At 38.0% G+C, this 6,660-nt stretch overlaps 1 protein-coding gene across 1 annotated transcript in view; it reads right to left on the reverse strand.

Annotated features, from left to right (window-relative positions):
• Window positions 1–2,029, reverse strand: part of LOC106882515 (guanine nucleotide-binding protein G(i) subunit alpha-2) — a 161,088-nt gene extending 159,059 nt beyond the window's left edge. Inside the window, exon 1 of the mRNA XM_014933219.2 lies at window positions 1,913–2,029. The gene's annotated coding sequence lies outside the window, so the exon portion shown is untranslated. The remainder of the gene's footprint in view (window positions 1–1,912) is intronic.
• Between the last annotated feature and the right edge of the window lie 4,631 nt (window positions 2,030–6,660).

The following is a 6,660-nucleotide window of genomic DNA, read 5'->3' on the forward strand; positions in this document are numbered from 1 at the left end:
TCTATCTATATATATATATATATATATAAGCATAAGCCTTGTAAAAGAACTTAGAAAGTTGGGATTCCAGCCAGACATTTGGCATATATATATATATATATATATATATGAGGGAGTGTTCCTAGCTTCGGGGTATGCCAAATGTCTGGTTCGAATCCCAACTTTCTAAGTTCTTTCACAAGGCTTATAAAAACTGAAATACCACTGCAGTGAGTGTGTGAATCTGAGGAGAGGTGGATATGTTGAATAAAAATCATAATTAACTGAACCTCCTGTGTTTTCTTTTACCGAAGGCCAGGAACTTTTCAGCACCGCTTCGAGTATGTATATGGATGGATATAAGAGAAAGAGACAAAGTGATAGAGAGAGAGAGATATGCATTTATTCACACACACACACACATACATACGCACAAAGACAAACACATATACAAAGTCACACACGCATAAATGCACATGCACACACACATACGCGAATAAATACATGGGTATATGCATACATGCACACATACATATATACATACTTGCATACACACAAATATACAGATACACCCATTCTACGCACATATATATTTACATACATACATACATACACACACACATATATACACACATGCATACATGCATACAGTCACACATATACATACATTCACACATGCATACACAAACGTACACTCACATGCATGCATACATACATACATACATACATACATACATACATACATACATACATACATACATACATATGTACATACACGCATATACAAACTCACACGCATGCATACATACATGCATATATACATATATACATATATAAAAAACGCACATACATACTTATATACATACAGACAGACAGACATACACGGACACTGATAAATCTATGAAATCGATATTCCTTTCACAGTGTTCAATATATAAGATTATGTAGCAACTGTCTGGTAAGGTCCAGTTCCACACCCCTTTCCCTAACCCCCATTCTCTCGTCCCTGTCTCTCTCCGGCCTTCTGTCTCTCCCTCTCTTCCTCTCTCCTTCTCTTCCTCTCTCTCTCTCCCTTTTTCTAAATCATCTACACCATATATACATTCGGGAGGAAGGAGAGGATCTCTATGTGATGGCTTGATCTGCTAGAAATAGCAAGTGAATCTCCCTTAAATCACGCCCTAACAAGTTAGAGAAAGAGGATACGTCAGATGAAGTAGATCTACATGCACTCCTAAAAAAAGGTGGGATGGTCACGACTGGAATAAGTTTGATCAAAGGTCTACTCGATCAGGGTTGATCTTATGGTTAAACTACAATATCTTGTACACATAGACGCACGCACACACTCACACACATGAGCACTTATACATACACATATTCGTTTATTTTAAAAAAATATATTTCAGCCCTAAGGCTGTTGCCAAGCTGGAGCACCGCCACATACATACATACACGTACATACATATACATACATGTATATATATACTTATCTATACATACGTAGATATATATATATATATATATATATATATATATATATATATATATATATATATATATATATATATATATATATACACATGCACATATATGTATCCTCCCACACACACATATATATATACACACATATATACACACACACATAGTTGCATACACATATGTGCACAACAAATTTACAAATGCTTGCTTAGTCACATTCACACACACACACACGTATACACACAGAGACAAGCATAAACACAATCACACACATACGCACGCAGAGACAAATACGCACACGAACACCAAACAACGCACACACACACACGAATTCACATGCTTATATTCACATATTTGACACTACAACTGCCCATCAAACCCAAAAAAGGAGATAAAACAAATAATAATAAAAAGACAAGAACGTATCGAATATCGAATATCAGCTACCTACCTCATAGAAGTGCAATCTCGGCTGCTGTCGACAAACAATGTCCAATTAGAAAATAAGACTTGGTTTTAGTCGTCCGTTAGTGAAAACTGTAATGGGGATATCTCCGGCAGTTTCAGAACTAGCGTCCGTGACGTCAATTCGTCAGTGGCGCGTGGTTGCTTTGTAGAATTGTATTGTAATGGCATCACAAGAGAGACTCTGATAGTTGTTGGTTAATAAAATTATTTCATCTTTTTATCTTTTTCTTTCCTTTTTTTTTTTTTTTTTTACTTTTGCGGAGGGCGGTCGTCTTTGCCCTTTCATCTTTCCGGAAGATGTAAGTTAGTGGTGGAAACGTAAAGGTACTAAAGCTTTAGATTGAGGTCAACTGATGCCCTGAGCTCAGCCCATTATTTGTACCCCTCCGCCACCACTTCGAAGTGACAAGCCATTAACACGTAATAAATAATCGAACATGAACTGATCGATAAAAAATTTCGGTTTTCTTTCAGGCCATCGATATCCAAGCCAAAAGTATTTATATATATTGAACATAAACTACCTTTTTTTTATTTTAAAATTCTATGTATTTATGACAAAATAGTTTTAATTAGGGCAACAAGCAAAACAATTATAATTAGAGAAAGAAGTAAAAAATAATCATAATTTGGGTTACAGGTAAAAAAAATTATACATAGGACAACAGTCAAAATATTATAACTTAGGCAACAGGCAAAAAAAAAGTATCATTCGAGAAACAGGTAAAAAATTGTAATTAGGGCAACTGGCAAAAAGAAGGCAAATTTTCGTTTTTTTTTTAAATTTCACTTTTGTAAAGACACTGATTAAGTTGCGCCATAGTAAATCTGGAAATAAAGAAAATGAAACGGCATAACCTTGTGACGCACCCAATTTCATTTGGTCCCCTCAATATTTATCACTTTGCTTAATGGTGAGTTGATCTTGGAGTGTTGTATAGGACCAGTTAATAAGTAGTAAAAGCGATACAATGATTTGTCTACATGAAGGATACAATGCTCTGTCTCTCTCTCCCAATCGTATGTGTAAAGGGACAAACCACAAGGATATATAACCTTCTGCCCGTATTAGAAGTATGTTTGTTTGTTTTTTTCCTTTTGCCAAGGTCCATTTTGCTTTTCATATCTGCGCAGTTCGGTAGTATGAAATGCCAGTCAGGTACTGCAGACGATAAAATCGGTTGTCTAACCCAAACTTCCGAATCCAACGAATTTCTAATTGTATGCTTAAGTTAGAAATCATTTTGCTTCCCTTTCTTTTAAATCTTTTCGTTAGGATAGAAGGAAATGTCCTTCCCTCTTTGCAGGGTCTCTGAGACAGACGGAAGGTAGAGAAGAAGATATTTTGGGGCGGGCAACTTGATGCGAATGCTTGCAGCTTAAATTCTAAAGGTACTCAGAGTATCAGATGGTGGAGTTAAACTGTACAACGGATTACATCTATCCACCAATTAGGCCGTGGTTGGATTTGAACTCACATCAGGAAGAGCAGGAAAAAATACCACAAGGCATCCAGTCGGACCTTTTTACACTTCCCCCATTTCACCGGCTTGGATTGGTGCTTATTTTGTATCGACCCCGAAAGGATGAAGAACAAAGTTGACCTCGGTGGGATTTGAATGCAGAGAATCGGAACAAATTACAGTGACGCATTGAGGCCCGGCGCTCAGGTACCAGGTTTTAATATCAAGGTACTTGGGTTGATTCATTCGACTAAAATGTTTCAAAGTGATGCCCCAAATAATAACTGAAGTGTTTTTATGTTTTTGGTGCCCTGGAATATCTTGGAAACGAAAGTTTCAAAGTAGGGTCTCTTTTCATAAACCAATTGAATGCCATTGTCTTCCATGACAGGAAGAAAATATGCATTGGACATTGTCGTCTTGAGTACAGTAAATCTTAAGATGTGATGGTTACGACGGGAACATTCTTTATTGATAAGTCTGGTTAATTAGAATTGACCGGAAGCTAAAAAGCAACGGCAATGACGACGTCGGAAGTAGCAGCGATAGAGGCGGCGGCGGCGGTGATGACAATGACGACGGACACGACGAATCAATAAAATGGAGTGTTAACATGGTTAAACAACCTGCTTGTAAAACGACTAAATCTCTCTCAAATTACCTCCAGCCATCCTTTATATTATTTAAGAGGACGCAAAGCCCGTGATGAAGTGAGGGGTATTTGGTTGCTATTTCTAACGAGTTCGGAACTGCCGAGAGGTTCCCACATACAGGCTCGGGATCTCTCGCTAAATCTTTCGTAGGTTTTCACTGAATCTATTTCAATCCTATCTTCTGACGCAAATCTAACACAGTAACACGTCTCTAAACGTAAAACATAAGGGCTACGAACAAAACGCTGTTGAATTTCTCTTTCTTTTCTTTTTATTTTATTTTGTGTTTGTTACTCTTGCTGTGAATAAATTTGCATTTACATTACATTTGTTATTCTTTCGGATTACTTGTTACCAAATGCAGACGCACATCTAATTCCTCGGATTCGTGATTTTAAATTGATTATATAAATGGCCGAATTGATTGAACGGTGATGTACCAATTGAAAGGTCACTGGTTCGTATCATATTTGTTGTCAAGACACTTAATTCCCAACTTGCGTGTCATTTCATCACAGGATTCGTCATGGCAACGCAGAGGATACAGTGAAATGCCTCTCAGTTCTGAGAATGCTGTTTCACTCAAGAACCGTCTCTACTCGCCCCTTTATGCTGTGCGCATGTGCACACGCACACGTGGTTTGTAATCAGAGCACATAAAAAATTTAATGTGCGCACACCAAAAATTATGTGTACACGAAAGTTTCGTTGTTAAAAATCAAAGAATAATTAACAGTTTCTAATTTAGGTTGAAGGCCAATAATTTTTCACGGGAGGCGGTTGTCTCCAGTACTAAAATGGTATTTCATTTTGTCGATCCTGAAAGAATAAGAGGTAAAATTGACTTCGGCAGGATTTGAACGACGACGAGTGTTCCAGTTGATCTGATCAACAGAAGAGCTTTCTTGTGATATTTAGCCTGCAAGTGGCTGAGCACTCAACAAACACACGTATCCTTAAACGTAGTTCTCAGGAAGATTTCAGTGTGATACAGAACGTAACAAAGCCGGCCTTTTGAGTTACAGGTACAACTCATTTTTGCCACCTGAGTGGACTGGAGCAACATGAAATAAAGTCTCTTGCTGAAGAACGCAGCGCATCACCAGGAATCGAACTCACGGCCTTGCGATCGCGAGCCGAATACGCATGACCACTAAGTTCCCGTCGACAAAATTCACTCACTGGTTGTGTCCAGAGCTACAAAAGACACTTTCTCAAGGTAGTGTACAGTGAAACTGAAACCGTGACCCTGTGGTTGCTAAGCGAACTTGCTAACCACACAGCCATGTTTGCATCGCTGTCTGAAAGAAAGAAAGAAAGAAAATAATAGAATGTTTACAGCTTCAACAGGTTCGCTTGTAAATTAATTGTTTTTTCATCAAAATTGCCTTGAGAACTAAACAACAACAACATCAACATCAACAATAACAAATGGCCTTTACGTTGACGCTCAAGCTGCAAGAAATAGCAGCCAAATCGTTTTCATATCACAGCCTTACCGAGTTAGAAAGGAAAACGCAAAGCTTGTTCTTTGATGAGGTAGAGCTGGATAATTCCGAAAAGGCAGGGTGGTCATGGATGGAATATTTTTGATAATATATCTCTGCTTGGTCAGGCTTGATCAGGCTTGATCTGAGAGCTGAACAATCACAACGACAACGACAATCAGAAGCACAATAAAGCGCCCTTCTTCGCAACATGAACAACAACAACAACAGGGCAGGTGTGACTGTGTGGTAAGAAGTCTGCGTCTTAACCACATGGTTCTGAGTTCAGTCTCACTGCAATGTACGAAGACTCATATTGTCGTCCAATGCTCGAAATGAGGAGTAGACAGGCAGTCGACAACTGATGAAGGGTCGTTCCTTATGTTGCTTGCCCTGTTTTCCATTTGCTTCTCTCGTTGTTTGCGTATTCAACTTTGTTTTCATATCTCGATGTTTACTATTTGTGACGTTCTGTACCCATATATATATATATATATATATATATATATATATATATATATATATATATATATATATGTGTGTGTGTATATATATATATATATATATTTATACATACATACATACATACATATATCTATGTGTGTGCGTGTGTATGTGTATGTGTGTGTCTATGTTTGTCTCCGACCACCACTTGACAACCGATGTTGCTGTGATTACGTCCTCGTGACTTAGCAGTTCGGCGAAAGTTGCCGATAAAGTAAGTACCAAGCTTAAAGATGAATTTTAAAAATGAACAAGTACTGAAGTCTATTTCTTCTACAAAAATTCTCCAAGGCGATGCCCCAGCATGGCCGTAGTCGAAAGACTGAAACAAATGAAAGTTAACGTGATATAACTACCACCACCACCACTATAACAACAATGATGACGACGACAACAACAACAACAAAACCATCAACACAACAACACCACCAACTGGCACGTGTTCCATTAGTAATTCAGCATTTAAGGCTGAAAAGCTATGCAAAACATGACATTTCTAACGGGACACCTGCTCAGGTTTAATTTCTATCAATCTGCTCGCCTTAATCTTTTCTGGATCAGAAAATTAATTGGTGGCGAATTGTAATTGAAAAATAGAGCAGGATTGGGTGGTGGGGGAGGGGG

This window comes from Octopus bimaculoides, chromosome 14, assembly GCF_001194135.2.
Source record: "Octopus bimaculoides isolate UCB-OBI-ISO-001 chromosome 14, ASM119413v2, whole genome shotgun sequence".
In the NCBI taxonomy this organism is placed as follows: domain Eukaryota; kingdom Metazoa; phylum Mollusca; class Cephalopoda; order Octopoda; family Octopodidae; genus Octopus; species Octopus bimaculoides.